The sequence below is a fragment of the Prionailurus viverrinus genome, chromosome B2 (assembly GCF_022837055.1).
Source record: "Prionailurus viverrinus isolate Anna chromosome B2, UM_Priviv_1.0, whole genome shotgun sequence".
NCBI lineage: Eukaryota > Metazoa > Chordata > Mammalia > Carnivora > Felidae > Prionailurus > Prionailurus viverrinus.
This window is the reverse complement of record NC_062565.1, coordinates 80,014,377-80,038,631: the sequence shown is the minus strand read 5'-3', so window position 1 is coordinate 80,038,631 and position 24,255 is coordinate 80,014,377. Positions and strand designations below refer to the sequence as shown.

At 40.6% G+C, this 24,255-nt stretch overlaps 1 long non-coding RNA gene and 1 pseudogene across 1 annotated transcript; both read right to left on the bottom strand.

Annotated features, from left to right (window-relative positions):
* Positions 1-508: 508 nt before the first annotated feature.
* Positions 509-1,176, bottom strand: LOC125165698 (NADH dehydrogenase [ubiquinone] iron-sulfur protein 6, mitochondrial-like; annotated as a pseudogene).
* Positions 1,177-3,673: 2,497 nt separating this feature from the next.
* LOC125165699 (uncharacterized) lies at positions 3,674-23,540 on the bottom strand. Its single transcript, XR_007152191.1, has 3 exons — positions 23,415-23,540; positions 10,420-11,093; positions 3,674-4,794 (listed from the first exon to the last, which is right to left on the bottom strand). It is a non-coding gene; the product is annotated as an uncharacterized LOC125165699 (long non-coding RNA).
* Positions 23,541-24,255: the final 715 nt, after the last annotated feature.

Sequence of the window (24,255 nt, the reverse complement as noted above, 5' to 3'; positions counted from 1 at the left end):
CTAGGATTTTGCTCTTTTGATCTTTGTACACGTACACACACACACACACAAATATACACATAAACTTTTTTTGAGGTGGTTTTAAAAAAAGGAAACAATAGACCAATAGAACAGTAATGTGGTGGGAATGTAAAATGGTGCAGTTGTTTTGAAAAACACTATGTCAGCTCACAATATTAAACAGACGGTTATCATATGATCTTATGACCCAGCAATTTCACTCCTAGGTATATACCCAAGGGAAACAAAAACATATGTCCATACAAAAACATGTACACAAATGTTCAGGGCAGCATTAATTACAGTGGCCAAAAGGTAAAAATAATCTAAAGGTCTATTAATGGATAATGAATTAAAAAATGTGGTATATCCATATAATAAAATATATAAAAAGGAACGGAGTGCTGATATATGTTACAACATAGATGAACCTTAAAAACATGCTAAATGAATAAAGCCAGTCACACACACCAAAAAAAAAAATATTGTATGATTCTATGTGTATGAAATGTCCAGGAAAAGGAATCTAAGAGATAGAAACTAGATATGTGGTTGCCTAGGGTTGGGGGAGGGTAGGTGATGGATATTTCTTTTTGGGGTGATGAAAATGTTCTAAAATTACATAGCGGTCATGGTTGCACACCTCTATGAATATATAAAAAAACCACTGAAGTGCGCAGTTTCTTTCTTTTTTTTCTTTCCCCCTGGGTCACAACGCTCTTTATTCAGACGGCAGCGCACAGCACTAGGCCCTTGGCTGCTCCGGTGTTAACGCGGAGACGAGTGCAGAGCTCGGCCGCCCTAGTGATCTGCTGCTGTCTGAACTGCCGTCCACAATAGCCGCACGTCCCGGTTTTTGTTTCTTTGTCCAGGTTTATGTACAGTTCCGGGTGGCAAAAGCACCCCGTCCCCCGCCGCTATCACACGCGACCACAGGACTGTCAGCTCCACTCACAGGCTGCTCAGCAATGAAATCATGACAAAGTTTTCATTCACCTCTTTCTTTCGACCTACAAATCGAATTTTCCTATAGTCCTTATCATCATAAACTTGGCCGGTGTGCGTAATCTTCTCTCCGGTGGGTGAGATCTGCACCCCTAGACGCCTGGCGCCCCGGAGCAGGCTCAGCGCCTACGGGCCGCTCCCGCCCAGTAGCCGGCAGAAAGTCACCATCCTATTTATTTTTTTATAATTTTTTTTTTAAAAGTAAGTTCCATGCCCAACATGGGGGCTTAAATTCATGACGCTGAGATCATGCTGTACCGACTGAGCCAGAAGGTACCCCAAGATATACACATTTTAATTTTAAAAGTACTGTCAAATTGTTGCTGAAGTGGTCATAATAGTTTATACTCCCTCTGGCAGTGAGTGGGTATCCATTTCCTTATGCCTTGACACACACACACACACACACACACACACACACACACACATTTGACATAACATTTGACATAACAAATCCTTAGTTTTTGCAAAGCAAATAGGTGTAAAGTGGATTCTTATTTCCATAATTAACTACTAAGGAAATTGGACATCTATTCTTAGGATTGCTTTTTTATACTCTTTCCCGCTCTTTTCTATTGGAGTGTTTGCCTATTTATTTAATTTTTAAATTTTATTCTCACTAGGCTCCACTCACAATGTGGGGCTTGAACTCATGACCCTGAGATTAAGACCCTGAGCCAGTCAGGCGCCCCAGCCCTTTTACATTTTATCTTTAGTAGTTCTTTATATATATTTTGTTTGATAAATACCTATATAAATATCTATATAGTATCCATATCTATCTGCATATGCAAATATTTCCTACCTAGTCATTACTTTATGGTTTTTGCTTTTCGTATTTTACTTAAGGCTTTCTGTCCTGCTAAGATCAGAAACATATGATCTTGGTATGAGATAGGGAACTAATTTTATTATATTTTCCAAATGACTAGACCATTGTCCCAATGTTATTTATTGAACCCTTTATCTTTTCCTCTGCTGTTTTGAAACACCATTTTTCACATACTAAATTCTTAGTTCAATGGCAATTCTCAGGCTTGTATATAAAAGTGAATCTGAAACCAGTAGACACAGGAAGTCCATGTGAGGAGAATGAGACTGGCTCTCTGAACTGTCTGGCCATGGGAGTTTCCAGCAAGGAAAGCATGGGGACTTTCCAAAGTTAGCACTGGACATTTTAGCATTAGGCAAATAAATTGGAAGCTAATACTCCACATCCTCATAATATTAATTAACAATTGATTATGTCATTTTCACGTTTTCTTTCCAGAATCTATAAAACATTGTTGCCCACTTTGGTGCAGAAAGTGGTCAGGATATTTATCTTTCAGCTCCTTTCCTGTGATACCCCCTTCAGACTGCCCATGTCCCTTAATTAAAGGTCACTGCTCTTCTCTCCTTCTGGAGTCTGGTTAAAGTCTCTCCCCTGGTTCCTTTGGACCTCTGCTGCTATTAGTCCTGGGTCCTTGCAAGAACTTTACACCTTTCCTACACTTTTGCAAATAGTTCAGTGGTGTGCTAGTAAATGGCCAGGGTTGGGGGGGGGAGGGGGGAGGAGGGAAAGAGCCTTAATCTGTAGCATTTGCTAATTGCTTAGTGTAAATATTCCCATCGTGGCCCACTGTAAGCTACTAGTGTGAAATCACTGAACACAGACTTGGGAGGAAGTGCTAAGAATCAGCTTTTGTAAATAAAACATGAAAATAAATTATTTTTTAATTATCCTAATTTAAGTGTGCCCCAGACTGATGCTGACACCATCCTGGAACACTGACTCTTCACTCAGAGAGAGAAAGGAACTCTCTTTTCTATAGGACTTTAGTCTGGGAAGAGGTAAGCCCAGAAGCTTCAGAAGCTGTCTGAAAGTGACGGCAACCAAGAGGAAGGTGGAGCTAAGAGGGGAGGTAGGGAAATTCCTGGATATCATTTGAAGCCTTGGATGTAGCCATAGTTTAAGTGAACTGGGCCCTGGCCTTTTCAGGAACACAGACTAATAAATTCTCTCTCTCTCTCCCTTTCTTTTTCAGTTTTTGTTTATTTCTTTGTTTTTGCACAGAAGTTTAGCACAGTAATAGGCCCAGATTCCTCCCAATTTGTGATTCTATCTCAGGCATTAGGTACCATTAATAGGAAAAGTAGGTTTGAAAAGATTCATGGTTTACAGGTTTACAGTATTCAGATTTACACAGCAGGTTCTTTCAAATTACACTTAGGGGAATAAATCAGTGACAATTTGGCAATCTTGCAAAGTACAGAGCCTTCCAATTCTAAAGGATTTTGCTGGTGAGTCATTAAGTTAAAAAAAGAAATCCATATCGGTAATAAATCTTTGTAGAAGTACTCTATGTTCTTTTTAAAATTGATTGTTTCTCAGTGGCTACTTCAACTAACATTATCAAAAGAATAGATTTCTGTTATAATATAAAATGATGCTTTCTGAGAAATTGTTCCTAGTCTTATTTTTAAAAAAGAGTTGACATAGGAGATATATTGTGGAGGGTACTTCCAGAAAACCAGAACTTTTAATAAATTTATTGTTATCATTTTTTTAAAGCATTTATTTATTTTTGAGAGGGGGGCAGGCACAGAGAGAGAGGCGAACAGAGGATCTGAAGTGGGCTCTGTGCTGACAACAGCGATGCAGGGCTTGAACCCACAAACCTTGAGATCATGACCTGAAGTCGGACGCTCAACTGACTGAGCCATCCAGGGGCCCCTAATCAGTGTTATTTTCATTGCTTAATATTATAGATCATAAACATTTATCAGTTTGGACATTTGGGGTTATGGTGCTTGTGGAAGATGCTATGTAGAGACCTAAATGTCATTCAGCTTAGGACTTACTGTACTGGCATCCCAAAGCTGTGGTAACTGAGGACAAAAGAGGAGTCCCCAAATCCATCCTCTTACCCAAATGCTCCTCACTCACCCTCCACATATGCCATGTGCTGTGGCAAAGACCAATATATCCTTCCCCTCCAATCTGTCACCTTCTCTCTTTTTCCATGAATTAAAGCATTCATTGCTTTAATTCAGGCCTTTGGTTATTTGCAGTGGCCTCATAAGTGGTTTTCCTGCCTTTAGTCTCATCTTCATTCCACCTTGTTCTGCCTCTGTCGCATCGCTTCCTGAGGGCAGAAGCTCTGGGTTTTCGGCTAACTTCCAATCACGGCTCTCTTACCTCATTTAGGGCACTGAGGGGGCACACTGCTCTTCTTATGTAACATAAAAAGCAAGCCAGCATTATTTCTAAACCAAAACTGGCTTTTAAGTCAGGGATTTTTAGAGGTTACACATACTCCTCCCGATTTCTGAGCAGGGGAGTGACTTACTTAAGGACAAGTTACAAAGGTCAGGACCTGTTAAGGACATCTGCTATCTTTAAGAGGGAAATTCCATGGTTCTGTGCTGGCTTCAGAGCAACTCAGACCCTGTGAGGTGCTTTCCCAGGGTTCCTCCAGGATAGGAACCTGACCTACTTTGGGAGATGAGGGACTATTTCATCGGGGAAATGATATTTCTGTTGAAACCTGAGTGAGTAATGAGCATGACTTTCTGAAAAGGAGAGGGTGTTGCAGGGTGGTACTCTAGGCAAGGAAACAGTTTCGGTGGAGGCCTTGGGGCCTCAGGCAAGCAGGAGCCCAGGGCATTCAGGGAACTGAAAGTCTCATATGCCTGGTGGGCAGAGAGCCAGGGGAAGAGGGCTGCTGGAGGAGGCTGGAAATGCACACAAGGGTGAGATCTTGTGCAGCCTTGCAGACAGTGCTGAATTTAGGATTCAGGCCAGGTCTGGAATTAAGAAGGTCAAGGAGTTACTGAGATAGAGCTTTAAGGTCATCACCACAACAAAATTTATGTGCATAATTTTTTCTGTCCTTAAGGTTTCATTATATAATTAATTGACATTACAAAACAAATTAGATTTTAATTTTCATGTCACATTAGAAGAGGGGCTTTTCTAAAAAGTTTATTTATTTATATTGAGAGAGAGTCAGCACGAGCAGGGAAGGAGCAGAGATAGAAGAAGAAAAAGAATCCCAAACAGGATCCTCACTGTCAGGGCAGAGCCTGGTGCAGGGCTCGAACCCATAAACCATGAGATCATGACCTGAGCCGAAGTCAGACGCTTAACTGACTGAGTCACCCAGGCACCCCAGAATAGTGGCTTTTTTATCAAACATTTTATTATGAACATTTTTAAAGAAAGAGGAAAATTAAAAGAATTATCTACACTCTGCAATTAATGTTTTATTATATTTGTTTTGTCACGTATTTATCCATCTAGCCATTCTTCTTGGCATTCATCAATTCATCTTATCTTTTGATGTGTATCAAAGTAAGTTGCAGACATCAGTAAACTTCATCCCTTGACATGTCAGTATGCATATCATTAACTAGAGCTTAATGTTTCTTTATGTTTCCTTTTGTGTGTGTGTGTGTGTGTGGTAAAAGTCATATATAGTGAAATGCAAACATCCTAAATGTTCTATTTAATGAGTTTTGATAAATAAATAAATAAATACACATATATAAATCTGAAGTTTCAAACAAGATACAACTTTTATCAAAAATTGTCACCGTGTACTGTTGTAAGACTCTTACATTCTACATGAAGTGGTATAATATCAATTTGAGGTAGACTGTGATGAATTAAGGATGCATATTGTAATCTTTAGCAATCACTTTAAAAATGTTAGAAAAAAAGCCAATAGAGGAGATAGGCTGGAATACAAAAAATACTCAATCCAAAAGAAGACCAAAAAGGAGGAACAAAGAAGAGAGGGGACAAATAAGAAATAAATAATGAAGGGGCAGACTTAAATACACCTGCAACATATTTCCCTATGCCTTGACATATATATATATATATATATATATATATATATATATATATATAGGAGTGTTTGCCTATTTATTTGTTTAATATTTAAATTTTATTCTCACTAGGCTCCACTCACAATGTGGGGCCTGAACTCATGACCCTGAGATTAAGACCCTGAGCCAGTCAGGTGCCCCAGCCTTTTTATTTTTATTATTTTATTTATTTATTTATTTATTTATTTATTTATTTATTTATTACCATCTTTAAATTATTTATTTATTTTTGAGAGTGATACAGAGTGTGAATGGGGGAGGGACAGAAAGCGAGGGAGATACAGAACCTGCCAGGGTCTAGGCTCTGAGCTGTCAGCACAGAGCCCAACGCGGAGCTCGAACTCACAAGCTGGGAAATCATGACCTGAGCCAAAGTTGGATGCTTAACCAACTGAACCACTCAGGCGCCCCCCAGCCTTTTTATTTTTAATCTTTAGTAATTCTTTATATGTATTTTGTATGATAATGTTTTAATGTAATTATACTAAATACAAGCAGAATAAATAGTCCGATAAAAAGACAGCGATTATCAGCATGGATAAAAAGCATGACCCAATTATATACTATTTACAAGAGATGCATTTAAATATAAAAACACAGTATGAAAAATAAAGAGTAAAAAATCTATACCATGCAAACACTGAACGTCAGAAAGCTAGTATTTCTATATATCAGAGGAAACAGATTTAAAGAAAAAGAGTATTTCCAGGGATAAAGAATATTATTGTAATAATAAAAGGGGCAACTGATCAAGAAGAAGTAAAATTCCTGAGTGTATATACACCTAATAACAGAGCTTCAAAGTATGTAAAAGCAAAAATTGATAATAAAGAAATAAATCTGTAATTATATTTGGAGATTTGAGTACTCTTTTATCAGTATGTGATAGAATAACTGACAAAATAACAATAAGGATATAGAAGATTTAAGCAATACTCTCACCAATTTGACCTGACATACTTAGATGATCCAATAATTTTATTTTATTTTTTTTATAAAGTTTATTTCTTTATTTTGAAACAGAGAGTGCAAGCAGGGTAGGGGCAGAGAGAGAGGGAGAAAGAGAATCCCAAGCAGGCTCTGTGCTGTCAGCACAAAGCCCGACATGGGGCTCAAACCCACAAACCATGAGATCATGACCTGAGCTGAAGTCAGACGCTTAACTGACTGAGCCACCCAGGCACCCCTGTTCAATGTGCACATTGAACATTCACCAAGATACATTTTATGTTACTGGGCCATACATATAACTGAAAGATAATATGATTTACAAGAAAATAAAAATATAAAATACTTAGGAATAAATCAATTTACCAAAAAATGTGCAAAACCTGTACAGTAAAAATATGAAATATTATAGGGATAAATGTCTAAATAAATGGAGTGGTTAATTGTTCATGAATTGGAAGCCTTCATAGTTATATTATGCCTACCCTCTGTAAATTGATCTATAGAGTTACAGCCATCCAGTCAAAATTCAAGCAGGATAATTTTAAAAGAAATTTACAAGCTGGTAGTAAAGTTTATGTGAAATTGCAAAGGATACAGAACAGCTAAAATGATCTTGAAAAAGGACAATGTCGGAAGACTTTACTACCTGATTTCAAGATTACTAAGAAGCTCTACAGTCATCAAGACAGTGTAATATTGGTGTAAATAGATCAATGGAACACAATAGAATCCAGAAATAGACTCACACATATATAATTAACTGATTTTCAACAAAGGTGCCAGGGAAACTCAATGGGGAAAATGACAGTCATGTCAACAAATGTGACTGGAACAACTAGGGATGTATATGAAACAACTAAGGATGTATGTGAAAAAATTGTCAGGGGCTCCTGGGTGGCTCAGTTGGTTTAGTGTCTGATTTTGGCTCAGGTCATGATCTCACAGGTTTGTGAGTTTGAGCCCCGCATTGGGCTCTGTGTTGACAGCTCAGAGCTGAGCCTGTTTCAGATTCTATGTCTTCCTCTCTCTTTGCCCCTCCCCTACTTGTGCTCCATCTCTGTCTCTGTCTCTCTCTCTCTCAAAAATAAATAAACATTTAAAAAGTTTTTAACAAAGAAAAAATTGTCACTGTATGTTATACTCATAGTATATACTGATGACAAATTACAATTTTGAGTCTATATTATCCATACCCTGGGAAATAAATTATGCGTGTTAACTCCTATATGAGCTCTCTCAAGCCTCAGGAGTATTATTTATTAAATAAAGCTTATTAAAGGGCTGCAATTACATTGAGGATATGAAGGCATCATTTAGAAAATAGTTGGAATCATTAAATAATAGTTTATTTTCTGGGGAATATAAAAAAGACTATTTTTTAGAGCGGGTTTAGTCCCTCCCTTTATATCCATAGCAGAAGAAATTTCTATTTTCATTTATGACCAGCGATACATATTGGTAAGATGCCTAGCTGGGGATGGAGAGGCAGGTGCAAAGTGAAATGTCATGAGCCAGAAGCTGTATAGCTTGAAAGAGTTAATAGATCTATAATTGATTTATTCCTAAGGCTTCTTGAAGATACTGGAAGAATCAAGTTCACTGTGTGTCCTGCATGCAGATGGAGACCAGCAGAGGTTAATTAAAAACAGAAGTTCCTGCTCTAACAAACTAAAATGTAAATGTAATTAGATTTTGAAAAGTTTTTCCTACTATGTGCTGGGTTTTGAGAGGAGGTTTCTCAAGGACAAAAGACCAGGCTGCTATATGTATAGTTCTAACTCCCAGATCCAGGAGGCTTTGTAATAGGGTAAGGTTTGATATTCTCCAAGGATTTCCTGAATCCAAAATGGCTATTGATTCTAAAGAGTCAAGTTGCAGCTGGACTAGCAGTGCAGTTTCTTTCTTATCATAATAATAATCCAAGATAATTATTGGATTATCTTATCCAATAATCCAAGAGAGTCTCCCAAAAGCTTGAATAAAAATGGTCCCACCACAGAGCGCAAGCAGCACAGGAGCAGAAAGAGAGGCTCTAGGCTCTGAGCTGTCAGCACAGAGCCCGATGCGGGGCTCAAATTCACCAACTGTGAGATCATGACCTGAGCTGAAGTTGGACTCTTAACCCACTGAGCCATCCAGGTGCCCCTTCTTCTTTTTATCAACTGTGCAGGCAAGGACACTTCCATTACTATAATGTTACTTGAAATGTTCAAGTTACAGGAGGGTTGATTTGATTACATTTCTGTTGAGTTAAATAACAGGCCTGAGGATACACTTTGAACACTGTCACTGCAGGTTACTTTCTAAGCCCTGCTAATGTTACAAATTATCTCTTAGTAAGGATTACTTTTGCAAGTGGGTCATCTCAACAATTTTGTGTTTATTCTTAGTTGGCTATTTATGGAGCAAGTACCCAGGGCCAGGCTAAGTGCTTTACTTATTACTATCTAATGTGATCTTCATGACATCCTCTCAAACAGATACTTTTATTTCCCCATTTTACATTTAACTTAGTTTAGGACAGAGAGTTAGACGGTGATAGAGATATACCTCAAACACAGACCTGAGTCCACAATAACAAGCTCTTACAACTATTCCATATTCCCTTACTGAGCTCAGAGGGTGACGTAGTCCTGATCTTACCCCAGATCCCAGGCACCTTGCTGAAACTCCCTGTGTGTTTACTATCAACTGATTGCCAGGGCTTGGCAGAAAAACTGTCTAGGCAGGGCAGGGTGAGATAATGCAAAATGCAAGAAATTGCTTGCCTTTGGCAAGTTCTTAAGATCTAGTTAGGCAGTTGTTTTCAACTTAAGATGCATAGGTAGGGGCCAAGGGTAGGCTGCCCCAAGCGTAGGCCATTATGGCATGAAGATTATTTTGAGTTGAAAAGCAATCGAAATCCAACAGGTTTAGGAAAAGTTCTTTACCTCCCCCTCAACTGCCTAAAAAGCATTTAGATAGAGGATCTGCTCCAAGAAGAGAGCTATCACCATAAAGAACTACCTTACACTAGGAACTAGATATGGTAGACAGGGAGGAATCCAGCAAGGCCTGTTTGATCAAAGTCCTCTGTGTCCCCTTGTTTTTGAGTGGCCCACCAAACATTTGTTTACCAAACATGCACTCCTTTTCATTTTCCTGTGAATTGCATTTTTTCCCTTTGAAATCCCAGACTTCTACTCCCTTCTTCTTAATTCAGAATGACATATATACCTTATTTCCATGTCTGAGTGGATTCCCCCTAGGAATGCTATTAAATTTTATTTTCTCCTGTTAATCTGTCTCGTGTCAATTTGATTCTTAGTCCAGCTACAAAGACCTTGAAGGGGACAGGACATTCTCGCTCCCTGACACACACTAGAATAATCTATGGAGCTTTAATAAAGACTGATGACAGAAATTCTGATTTAATTGGTCCAGGGTGAAGCCTGGGCATCAAGATTTTTAATACTCCCCAGGTGATTCCAATGTGCAGCTAAGGTTGGCAATCACCTAGTTTGAATGAAAAAAAAAAAACAAAATAACATTAAAAAAACCCGCTATAATGTACAAAATGATATATTCTTAAATGTATTTATTCCTTACCTCTTTCCACAAAGGATAGGGCTTGGCCAAAAAATTATTCAATACAGAATGAATTCCACTGAGGGGCATGGAGTTCGAAGCACTTGTCAAAAGGGCACAGATGGGCTGGGACTCACAAGGTCGGTGTAGAAATAATTCAGGCATATTTTCTCTCTCTGGTTTGGTTTGCAAGGCAGCAGTGGCAGATTTTAGGAGAAGTGGTTCTTAGAAGACAGCGAGTGGTCCATGTACAGTTTCCAGGTGGGTGATTGGGCCAAAAACTGTTTCCCAGCAGCTGATTGGTCTGGAAGCTGTTTCCAGGCTGTCTAGCCGGTAGATTTCCTTGTCTCCAAGGGTTATTCAATCTGCAAAGTGGTAACAAGTCTCAGAAGCTTGTGTGGAATGATAATTTTTCCCCATTACAGAAGCTTATTGAAGAAAAGTATTTTAAGGATGACTCATAGGCACGTTGTATATTTTTTAGATTCAACTTTGCCAGGGGTTATGAATTGCTTGTAAGGCAGAAGGTTCCTTAATGATTTTTTCCCAAGTTGAGGAGTGGTTGGAACCATTCCATGAAAAATTTCCAGCTGTTAAAAGGGTAGCATTAAACTATTCAATGCAGTTCAACTGTTGGACTAGTTCCTGTCTTTTCTTTCTCTTTCTCAAGAGCAGATGAGGTTGCTCTCAGTTTGCTGTCAGGAGGAAAAACAGATAAAGAAATGATGGTGGAATAATAGTGAAAGAAATCTGAGGAAAAGGGTAAAATCACTAAATTCCATAATCTTAATATTTAATGCTTTTCATTTTTGCATATTTTAAAAATTTTTTTTTTTTTCAACATTTATTTATTTTTGGGACACAGAGAGACAGAGCATGAACGGGGGAGGGGCAGAGAGAGAGGGAGACACAGAATCGGAAACAAGCTCCAGGCTCTGAGCCATCAGCCCAGAGCCTGACGCGGGGCTCGAACTCACGGACCGCGAGATCGTGACCTGGCTGAAGTCGGACGCTTAACCGACTGCGCCACCCAGGCGCCCCGCATTTTTGCATATTTTAAATCTAACCGAAAGTCAATATTATTTGGATGATAGGGCGCCTGGGTGGCTCAGTTGGTTAAACCTCTGGTTCTTGATTTCGGCTCAGATCACAGTTGGTGAGATAGAGCCCTGAGTCAGGCTGTGTTCTGACAGTGCAGTGTCTGCTTAGGACTCTCTCTCTCTCTCTCTCTCTCTCTCTCTTTGCCCCTTCCCTGCTTACTCTCTCTGTCTTAAAATAAATAAATAAATAAATATTTAAAAAATATTTCGATGATGACATATGTAAAATTTAAGGTTTGACTGTCTCACCATATATTTTTTTTTTAATTTTTTTTTTTATGTTTATTTATTTTTGGGACAGAGAGAGACAGAGCATGAACGGGGGAGGGTCAGAGAGAGAGGGAGACACAGAATCTGAAACAGGCTCCAGGCTCTGAGTTGTCAGCACAGAGCCCGATGCGGGGCTCGAACTCACGGACTGCGAGATCGTGACCTGAGCCGAAGTCGGACGCTTAAACGACTGAGCCACCCAGGCACCCCTCACCATATATTTTTAAAGTTTTTATTTAAATTCCAGTTAGTTAACATACAGTGTAATATTACTTTCAGGTGTATTATATAGTGATTCAATACTTCCATATATCACCTGGTGCTCATCACAGCAAGTGCACTCCTTAATCCCCATCACCTATTTAACTCATCCCCCCCACCCACCTCCCTTCTGGTAACCATCAATTTGTTCTGTATAGTTATGTCTCACCATATTTTTAAAACGATGCTCTCAATTTCTTTATTGTTTTTCTTTTAGAAAGACAGAGAGGGAGCACAAGTAGGGGAGAGGCGAAGGAGAGAAAGAGAGAATTTCAAGCAGGCTCCACACTCAGTGCAGAGCCCAACTCAGGGCTCAACCCAACCCTGGGATCATGATCTGAGCTGAAATCAAGAGTCAGACACTCAAACGACTGAGCCACCCAGGAGCCCCTCAGTTTCTTTATCTTATGGTGGCTCACCAAGTTCCTTTGAAAGTATGATGGCATAACATGATTTATAAGCAAATGGTATATTTTTAGCTTTAGAATCAATGACTATTTTTAAATGGCACACACCACATAACATTTGTTTTAATTATCTAATTTCAAAAATGACAACAATAATCAGCATTTATGGAGAGGCCACATTGTGGCAGGCCCTGTTCTGGGACTTGAGATCTGGTTGGCAAGAAAACGGACAAAATCCTCTTTCCCTAGCAGGGAAAGATAGGCATAACAGCCTTAGATGACCCAGAATGCTTCTGAGCTGCATATGCTTCACACATATTAGCTCATTTCACTCTCTTAACAATCCTGTGAAGGAGTTGCTGACATCGTCTCTATTTCCTAGGGGAGGAAAGCAGTGAGCAGAGAGGTTCAGAGACTTGCTGAAGGATATACAGTTAGTGACCATGAGAGCTGGGGTTTGTGGCTCCAAGGGCAGCATGCTTAACTGTAATGCTATTCTGTCTCTCCATAATTAGCTCATTTCTACTTATTCTGCTGATGCAAGTAAGCAAAAGTCTTCCTTTTCCTTTCTCAAATATTTTAAATTTTTACTTCAAATATTTAGTATTTCTCCACAAGGTATTGGATAGGTGTTATTGCTGACACTTTCCAATTACAAGAGACTCACTGTGTGTGCCTGGTACTTTAGTAACCCAAGAAAAAGAAGAAGAAATCTTTGCTTTGGTGGACTTGCAGAGATGTTGCCTCAAAATAAAATGACAGGTAGATGATACCTACAACCTCAAATTAGAAAGTGACCCAAGGAAGCAGTTCCCAACCTTCTGTGCACATTAGAATCACCTACAAGAGTTTTAAAATAGGACATCTGGGTCCCACTTCCAGGGATTCTTTTTTTTTTTTAAGTTTATTTATCTTGAGAGAGAGAGATAGAGAGCGAGCGAGCATGTGCACAAGCTGGGGAGGGGCAGAGAGACAGGGAGAGAATCCCAAGCAGGCTCCCTGCTGTCAGTGCAGAGCTTGGTGGGGGGCTTGATCTCACAAATGGTGAGATCATGACCTGAGCTGTAATCAAGAGTTGGACACTTAACTGACTGAGCCACTCACGCGCCCCCCACTTCCAAGGATTCCAACTCAATTGGTCTGGAGTGGGTTAAGGCATCAATATTTGCTAATATGGTAATCTGACAAAGTTATTGAATATTTAGAATCCAGACACTTAAAATCACAGTCTTTTTTTTTTTTTTTTCCATGGTCATTGGTAAAACCACAATTTTGAATCAGATTGACCTGGATCAAATCCCATGCCTGCCACTCATTAGCTGTGTGGTTATGGGTTATGTTTCTGTGTGGGAGGAAAAATTCCCCTCTCCTTTCTTAGGTTCTGGAGGTGGGCCTAAGAACTAAACTGATACAAGACTGGTTCATAGGAGAAAAGTGGACAGATTTTATTACATTTTTGCATGTGCATGAGAGCTTTCACAAGAAAATGAAGACTGGAAGAAGTGACCAGAACAGGAAGCATTTATACCTTTTAGACAAAGGTACCATAAATTTGTGACGAAATGATACGACAAAGGGGTTCAGTGAAGGGCGGTAAATTGTGGAAAAGTGGCTAGGAGATAAATGAAAAGGAAGCCAGTGGAAGAAAGGGGCTATTAGTAAGTTTGTTTGTACAGACCCATTTCTGTGTCAATTCCCAGTCTTCTGGTAATAAGGATGTTTTTCTCTTCCTGGTACAGGGAGGGTACTTTTCTCATGGGAAATTTTATGGTTTTGTTTTTAGGTAGAAAAGGGTAATCAGAAAGACCCTCCTGCATCTGCTGTTTCTGAAATACCTTCAGCTCCAAATAATCAATAGCCCCAAGCAATGTAATTTGGATGGCACGTCCTGAACTCTTTCATTTCTCAATCTGAGCTTCTCTTTTCTCATCTGTAAAATGGAAATAATTATTTACTTCTTAAGTGTTGTTGTAAGAATTAAAGAATATGTGTGAAAATAACTTTCACAGTCCTGGTTCAAAGTGTGTCTAAATAATGGTTACTTTTATCTATTCATGAGTTAATTCACTCAGCAAATACCTGCTGTATTTCCAGCCATCATTCTAGGTTCTGAGGCTACTGCATTGAGTAAAAATGACTAGGGTCTTGCCTTCGAAGTGCTACTTTGGATTTTTTTTTTTAGCATGAATAAAACGTTAAATCTCATGGTACTTCTATTGTATTTTTTTTTAAGATTTCTTTTTATTTTTAAGTAATTTCTATGCTCAACATGGGCCATGAATTTACAACCCTGTAATCTCATGGTACTTCTATTACTCTATCCTGTACTCTATCCTGTACCTGGGATCCTATCCTTCCCTGTCCTCAGAGGGCACACTCCATCAGTTGTCCCCTCATCTCTCTCTCCACTGGCTTTTTGTCATATTCATTGAATTGTAATTCACTGAAGTGTAATCATCTTTTTTTATATTAAAAAAAATCTCTGAAACTTTGGCTTCAAGTTTGGCTTCCAACAGTTACTGCCTTAGCTCCTTGCTCCTTTTGCTTCACAGGCAAGTATAGATATTGCCTGCACTCACTGTCTCCACTCTGTCCACTTTATCACTTCTCATTCACACTGCAGAATACTGTAATCGGGCTTCTGTCTCCATTACTCTCTCTATATTACTCTCAATGGGGTCACTCCCTTCTTAAAACCATTCAATGAAGGGCACCTGGGTGGCTCAGTCAGTTAAGTGTTTGACTTTGATTTCAGCTCAGGTCATGATGTCACGGTTTGTGGGTTTGAGCCCCACATCGGGTTTGGGGAGGGGCAGAGAGACAGAGGGGAACAGAAGATCCGCGCATGCGTGCTCTCTCTCTCTCTCACTCTCTCTTTCAAAAATAAACATTAAAGAAACAACAACCATTCAATGACTCCATATTTACCTTGGGATCACCTCCAAACTCTGAAGTGGCATTTGGTCATTTTCCAGCCTTCCTCTCCCTATTCCCTCTTCTATCTGCACTCGCCTCCCCTACCTGCTGCCCAAGCCTCACACACCCCACAGAGTTGCTTGGGGTTCCTCACAGCATGTACTTGCACCTCTAGGCAGTGGTACTCTAGAGCTGATTTGTACCTGCTTGTGAAGTACTTACTTCTTCCCAAACCCATGTTTAGGGATGTCATGTTGGGAGCTTAAAGTCTGCCTTGGTGGGAGTATTGATATCAAGGACATTGGCAAAATCTACAAATTAGGGCGTGCTTGCCTATCCCCAGAGAGATGGCTGTTAAATATTTACCACACACCATTGCTTTTAGACCTTTGCACATATGGTCCCCCAGACCACCAGCTCAGCTCAGCTTATGTGACTTCCTCTTGGAAGCTTCCCCTGACTCTTCAAGATTGGGACAGATATCCCTCTCTGTGATTCGTGGAAGGGTGGGCAGCCCCCCACAGCGCCCCCCTGTGGCGCTTATGCTGACTTTTTCCATATCCTGTACTGGCCAAGTAAAGTCATTGAGGTCAGGGCCTTGCTGTGTTCATTTGTCACTGTTCTCCCTGGATAGTACATGACATATAGCAAGGTGCTACATCATATTTTTAAATGAATCGATACACGAGTAATGGAAATAATAAGTCCTCCCTACTAAATAATAAGCTTTTTATGGTTCAATGATGGGTCTTCATCTTTGTAATCTCTGGATTTCCTCACATAGTCAGCATTCAGTAGAAATATGAATTGAAAAGAGTAGACTTAAAGTATACTTTTTCTGAGCCTAAAACTAGGGCCCAATGGAAGATAACCATTATGAGCTTGGGTGGCTCAGTCAGTTAGGTGTCCAACTCTTGATTTCGGCTCTGCATGATCTCACAATTTGTGAGATGAAGCCCCGCATCGGGCTCTGTGCTGACAATGACGACCCTGCTCGGACCCTCTCTCTTTCTCTCTCTCTCTTCCCCTCCCCTGCTTGCATGCTTGTGTTCTCTCTCTCTCAAAATAATAAGTAAACTTAAAAGAAAAAAAAAAAAAAGACAACCATTCGATAAGTGAGTCAATGACCTTTGAAGTTAGCATTCTGTGGAATCCAAACCTGGCATTTTGAAATACATCACCAGAAACTTCAGATGTTCCCTAGCCATCAACCTGCCTCAATGTACTACTCATTCGTTCATTTCTCCTAATAAGGTGATCCCAAGCCTATGCCACGTCTTTCTCTCTTCTTCCTTTATCTATAGCACAGCCACACTCCTTGCTCATAGATTTATATGCATGTTGAACCATGAGGTAGGGTAGGGAATCGGTGTGGTGCGGTGAAAGGCGCTTGGCAGTTGGAGTTAGGAGACGCTGGCTATGTCTGTCATAACCTTTCTGGAGACTTTGTCTCTTCATCTGTGATGGGGAAAATATCTTCCCTATCTAATTCACCAAGTTTTGGTAGGATCAAATGAGTTAATGTAGGCGAAAATGTTTTTTATAAATTTGGGGCATCTGGGTAACTCAGTAGGTTAAGCATCTGACTTCAGCTCACGTCATGATCTTGTGGTTTGTGGGTTTGATCCCCACATCTGGCTCTGTGCTGTCAGTTCAGAGCCTGAAGCCTGCTTCGGATTCTGTGTCCCCCTCTCTCTCTGCCCCATCCCTGCTCATGTTCTCTCTCTCTGTGTCTCAAAAATTAAAAATTAAAAAATAATTAAAAAATAATAAAGCTGCCATCTTATTAAAAAAAAAAAAAGAAATACAGAATCTCAGCCCTGCCCCAGACCTCATGAATCAGAGCCTACATTTTAAAGAGATCCCAAGGGATTGAGTGCATTTAAGTTTAAGGCACTTTGCCTTAGGGACCATCTAATAATTTTCAAGTGGGAAAACAACAAATCAGGTCTTGAAGGGTGATTTCCCCTCTTCAAAGCCTAATATGCATGGGTGGCAGAGCTTGGATTACGAACAAAGGTCTCCTGACTGCTGGCAGGTTCCAGCATGGCACAGCACCTCGCAGCCTAGGTCTTTAGCTTCCAAGCTGTGAGGCTTTGGGCAAGTTACTGAACCTCTCTGAACCTGTTTCCTCATCTATAAACTGGAGATAGCAATGTCTACCTTATGGAACTGTGAGGACTGACACAAATTGGAGAATCTCTGAACATTTTGTGCAAGGTAAAGCATAATTCATACATAAAATTTTATTATTCTTAAATGGAAAGTCAGACAACGTTCTGCATAATTCAAAGTAGAAGTAAGTTTTTTTTTTATGGCACACAGAAACAGATAGCTATTTATATCTCTGAACACCATCATAACTTGACAGTAATGTTTAGAAAGCAGTTACTTATTTTTCCTTCTAATCTTTTATATTTTCCATTGAAGAAAGTTGTGTAAACTGCACAGCAGAGGCACTCTGCTAGTCACTGTTATTCAATCACTTGTAGGTTAGACTGACCTGTTATTCTGAATTTGGTGAACCAGGGCCAAATTCAACCTTTGGAGCAGGCACACACATAATGTAATTGAAGAACCTGACTCACTGACCTACTTTCTTGGTCAATGAAACAGTAGAAGGCTTGATTACCTGGTTTTTAGCTCCATCTAGTGGCCATACACAGTTTAATTTTTGGTTGTAGAGAAATGGGGAATTCTAGTTCCTTTTTTTTAACTCAAATATGTCCAACTTATCATCATGCAGAAGAAATGATCCAATATACAATTTTTAATGCTCCTTGTTATATTTGAAATAATAGACTTAGGATTCTTGGAGCTAGTGAGAAAGTTGGAGACCTTCCTATGTAGAACAGGAAGACTGGAATCATCTTTGATGCTTCTCTCATGAGATATGTCCATTCTGTCATTGAACCAAAAAAGTTAATTTCTCAAAACATTATCCAGTCACATGTACTTATTTAATCCTTGCTGGGGGACTGTCTGCTTAGTGAAGGAAAGTATTGGATATTTCTCCAGACTCTAGATTTTGGTTACTGGGCCCTGATCTCTTGTAGTGCCACGGAGAGAAATAGCTACAGGTGCATTCAGAAAGAAAAGGCCTGTGCAATAGGGCTTCCAGCCTCACAAAAGATGCCCTTTCTCCCATAGTACGGTCAATGATCAGTAGAGAGCTGAAGGAGTCATGTCAAGTGTCAGTGCAGGAAGCCAACCTTGCCTGGGGATATATTGTCTGAGCCCCTGGGATGAAGATGTAATTCTAAGCATAGAAGTGGGGGAAACCACTTGGGAAACCCCCCAAATGCCAGTGCTAACATTTCCTGCTGAAGAATACCTCTTTGGAAGAAAGATTATTTTGAACTGGTTATTTTTGAGCAACAGCAGACACAGAAGAAATTCTGAAAAGAGTGGAAGTTACTGTTGTGTAAGGGAAATTCACCATTTATAGGGGAAAGGAAACCCCCATTCGTGAGCATGTGTCCCTTTTGGTACCCAGAAGAGAAAGATGACTCTAAAATTATAAGAAACTTATCAACAGAGAAAGCGCCACTTAAATCTGCATAACAAAGTTTACATTTTACTCTGCTTTCCCTGGTCACTCCACATAAATGCACACCACCACCCCCCACCCCCAACATCTTTCTTTTGTCTTTACTTGAAGATGGTATTCAAGGTGGTGTCTTGGGCCTTCTGGTGGGAAGTGTTACTAAGTGTCCCTGAGTATCTCCCATCTATACCTGATGTATACATATTAATAAACTTTGTTTTTCTTGTTAATCTCTCTTATTACAGGAGATAATGGCTAAAAACTCAGAAGAGTAGAGGAAATATTATTTTTCCTCCCTCACACTACCTATTTAGTAGGAAGGGATTCAGAATTAAGATTAGGTTGATTGGGGCGCCTGGGTGGCGCAGTCGGTTAAGCGTCCGACTTCAGCCAGGTCATGATCTCGCAGTCCGTGAGTTCGAGCCCCGCGTCCGGCTCTGGGCTGATGGCTCGGAGCCTGGAGCCTGTTTCCGATTCTGTGTCTCCCTCTCTCTCTGCCCCTCCCCTGTTCATGCTCTGTCTCTCTCTGTCCCAAAAATAAATAAACGTTGAAAAAAAAATTAAAAAAAAAATTAGGTTGATTAATAGAAAATAGAGATGTAATATTCTTGCACAAATGTGTGGGTGGGGAATCAGATCTCTCTATGTAGGAGCCTGTTCAGGGTTGGGCATGTATTTGCACCCCTGGAACTGGAGTCATCATATTGAGTCCTTGTTTGGGAATTGATGTTGAATGAATTAAACAAGGAGGCCATTAGACTGAAGTGGCTCTAATGTCATGGCAGGCTACGTAAGCAAACCAAAATCTAAGCCTGTAAATGCCTCCAGGTTATGAAATCAAAATGCTAAGGACAACTAATCCCAAACAGCCAACTAGGCTTTAAGGTATAGCCAAATATAATTTATTTTCTTTGCTTCTACACCTTCTCTGTATAAGTCTTTCCCCTGGCTCCCGTCCCCATAGTGATTCAAACCATTTCCAGTTTAGCAAGCCCCAATTCAAAATGATTTTTGTTCAAATGAACTCTTTTTTTAAAGCTTATTTATTTGAGAGAGAGAGAGAGAGAGAGAGAGAGAAAGAGAGAGAGAAAGAGAGAGAGAGAGAGAGAGAGAGAGAGAGAAAGGATCTCAAGCAGGATCCAAGCTATCAGCACAGAGCCTGACTTGGGTCTCGATCTCATGAACCATGAGATTATGATCTGAGCCGAAATCAAGAGTCAGATGCTTAACTGACTGAGCCACCCAGGTGCCCCTTCTCTTAACATTTTTAATATGCCTCAGTTTATCTTTTAACAATGTGTAGACATGAAATTGGGCTTTAGAAGTCTCGGATCACTGAGAAAATACCTGGAGCCTCTGGGGAGACTAAGTTTGAAAGCACAGACTACAGACTTGAAACTCTTCAAGCAGGTGTAGCACTGTTGGTGGAAAGTGGGAAGAGATGGTGATTTTGAGTTTGCTCATATATTTCATTCTCTGCAGCTGCTAGCAATATACAAAACCAGGGAGGGACATGGAAGGTGATTTTTAAGGTCTCTGTCTCAGTTTCTGACTTTCTAAAAAACTGCATGATACTCTTAAAAAGGAAGACATTTTTAGGGAGCAAGAATTCTTGTCCCCTTCAAGGTCCTTCTAGCTAGATTAACAATCAAATTGACATGAGACAGATAAACAGGAGAAAATAAAATTTAATAGTGTCCATACAGGGAATCCTCAAAGACGTGGAAATTCCAAAGACCGTCAGGCAAAATGAGGTCATCCCCAACTAAAGAGAAGGGGTACGGGTCTGGGACTTCAAAGAAAAGGAATGCACACCATGGGGCAATAAGACGAAGAGATGTTTGGTAATTAGATGTTTGCCTTGAAATAGAGATGGGTCACTCAGATAAGGTTTATCCTTATTCTGGGAAAGACCCCCCCAGTTTAGATTCTTCCATGCAGTTAAGGAAGAGACAAAAGTTTCTCTTGAATCCACAAGGTCTCAATTGCCTTCAGCTCAGAATAATCTTCATGCCAAAGTGACCTATCTTGGAGTGGCCTGCCCTCAGCCCCTGTAACATACAGCAGTCAAATTCCTGGGTTCAGAAAAGCTTGTTTTTGCAAGCCTGGACATGCTTCCAGAGGTAAGGGTGGGTGTTATGGGTTGAATTGTCTCAAAAGATACATTGAACTTCTAAACTCTGGTACTTGTGAACGTGACCTTACTTGGAAATAGGGCTTTTGCAGATGGAATCAAGCTAAAATGAAGTTTTACTAGAATAGGTTAGGCCCTACTACAATATGACTGGGGTCATTTGAAGAGGGAAATTAGGACATAGCCACACAGAGAGAAGAGAACGTCATCTTTTTTTTTTTTTTAATGTTTATTTATTTTTGAGACAGAGAGACAGAGCATGAACAGGGGAGGGTCAGAGAGAGAGGATGACACAGAATCCGAATCAGGCTCCAGGCTCTGAGCTGTCAGCGCAGAGCCCGACGCGGGGCTTGAACTCACGGACCATGAGATCATGACCTGAGTCGAAGTCGGACACTTAACCGACTGAGCCACCTGGGCGCCCCAGGAGAACGTCATCTTGACGACAGACACAGGGGGGTGTTGGCCATGTGAAGACAGAAGCAGAGGTTGGAACCAAGGAATGACTGGGGCTACCAGAGGCTGGAAGAGGCAGGGAAGGATACTTCTCCAGAGGCTTTGGAAAACGGGTGGCCCTGTTAGCCTTGATTTCAAACACCTTGATTTTTGAACGTCTAGCCTCCAGTACTGTGAGAGAATCAATTCCTGTTGTTTTAAGCCCCCCAGTTTGTGATGCTTTGTCAGTGGAAGAGTCCTCTGTTGGAAGATGAACCTCTGGGTCTAAGGGCATTTTCTGGGGATGGAATCCCACCTCAGGAACAGGGATGGTAAATCCCTGGGCAGTGAGGACTATGGAGATGCTGGCAGATACTTGAATTAATGCTTACCACCTGAAGAAATACCTAATACTGCCTTTGAAGATCTCAGTGCTCTTACAGCAAACAGTGATTTAGTACTAATGGCTGAATGTCTGAGTTCTTTAGAACAGACTTTTGGGCACTAAAACCCTAAGAGTGTGCCAGGTAATTTTCCCTTTAAAAGGGATTGGGAAAAGTTGTCTGCATTTATACTAAGGTTAGGGACTTTGGTCCAGAGGACACTGGCTTCAAGAGCTTTAGATCCAGAAAGCATGGGTTGCAACAAGGGCAGATCCAAGTTTTTAGGGTCCTTGTATCAGTTTCCTGGAGCTGTTACAAAAGAGTACCCAAAGCTGAGTGGCTTAGAACAACAGATGATTGCCGCACAGTTTTGGAGGCTAGAAGTCTGAAACCGAGTTGTAGGCAGGGTCATGCCCTCTCTGACAGCCCCAGAGGAGAATCTTTCCTTGCCTCTAGCTTTTGGTATGTGCTGGCCATCTTTGGTATTCCTTGGCTTATAGATGCATTCCTCTAGTCACATGGCTGTCTTCTCCCTGTGTCTTCACATCATCTTCCCCTCTGTGTAAGCCTGTCTTCAAGTCCAGATTTCTCCTTATCCTAAGATGCCAGTCCCACTGAATTAGGGCCCACTCTAATGACCAAATTTTAACTTGGTTACCTCTGTAAAGATCCTATGTCCAAATAAGTTCAAATTCTGAGGGACTAAGGGTTAGGACTTCAACATATCTATTTGCTTGCCCACAATTAAACTAATAACAGGCCTGAACTTAAAGTTAAAAACATAAAATTACTAATACCTTATTAGGCTTGGAGGGAGATTGTGCAAATAAGAAGCTCCACAGTACATCCTCTTTTGGCTTACAACATTAGAGTAGCTGTTGGCAGCTATGAATCTGACTGCAGAGAAGTCGCGTTGTACCCACTCCTATCAACTTACCTGGGCCTGTGCAGGCAAGCAAGAGAGAGAGAGGCTACTTATTGTTCTGCTTCTGAACTTATGCCCTCGAGGAAGATGTGAAGCTTAGAGGGGAGAAACTGGCTGTGAAAAGTGTGGGTCTGTTGTCTGAAGATCGCTCTTTTTTGTACATGACCCTAAATGCCAGTCAGTGACTTCATTTGGTGCTCAGCAGTGGAACAGAGTTTTGAGTTTGTTTTCCTTGGCCCCATATCCTGAGCTTAGAACCTCAACTTCTATGTGAGATGTGACTCATGTTCCTTCTTTGCTCCAAGCTTAGCCCACCATGATCTCCTTCTGAATTTCTTCTATGTACTGTAGCTGGTAAAGTACAGGCAGGAGGTGGAGGTGGTGGTGGTGGTGGGGGGGGGGGGATCACCAGAATGAGGAAGGAAGCCGAGCATACGTGATACCAACTTAGTCCCTGCCAGCGAGGGAAAATGGGAATTGATAAAAAAAAAAACCAAAAACCAAAAACCAAGAACACACAAAACAATGACTATCACTCGTTGACATTTTGCCAACATCTGGGAAGCCAGATAGGAGCACCCTTACACACATGTCAGAATAAACCAAAAAGTGAGATATTCTCCCAAGATTAGGCTCACCTTTTCCATCCGTAGAGATTTGGAGGATCAAACACTTCACCACTCTGGGCATGGTATGCAGAGAATTGGGCACTATTTAGGCCGACTTCTGGTATGTAAGGAAACTGGATCTTATCTTGTCCTGTGAGAAGAGGTGTGATACACTCACAAAAAGGTCAGTAGTTGTAAGGTGGACCTTACAGGGTTTCAAGGTAGACCAGGAGTGTTATCTAACTCAGGCTCTCAGAGAGATAGCCATTGGCCCCTCTTTCTTTATGGGGGAATTCTGAATCTTACTGAGAGAGTCCAGGAATTCAGGGGCTGAGCTGCCTCCCAAATTTCCCACTGACTCTTTAAAATATACCCCCCATCCGACCTCACAACCTTGCAGTTCAAATATAGCATTGTTTAAAACCAAACTGCTACATTATAATTAATTTCCCCTTATCCAGCTTTACGTTTAATACTTTACTCTGGTAACTACAGGTCTTATTACAGGACCGAGTTTATAAAATGCTTCCAATCACCCCTGCTTAACTCGAAGGGAAAGACCGTTTGTTTGGTAAGGCAAGGAACACCGCCAGCTGGTGGGTATTCCGGCCGGCACTTCCTACCTTTGACAATTATACACAAGTTAGTAACTTTGAGACATGGCTGCCCCCCCCCCCCCCCCCGACACTCCCAAATACGCGGAAACTTTTCTTCAGAAATGTAAACAAAACTCTCGAAAAATGCTTTGGGATTAATTTTAGATACTTCATGGATCCTTAGAAGTACACCTCCCCAAATTCTTCTTTTCTGGCATTCCAATTTCTCGCCCTTATAATTTCTCTAAGGCTTGTTCCCCTGAACCGCATCAGGG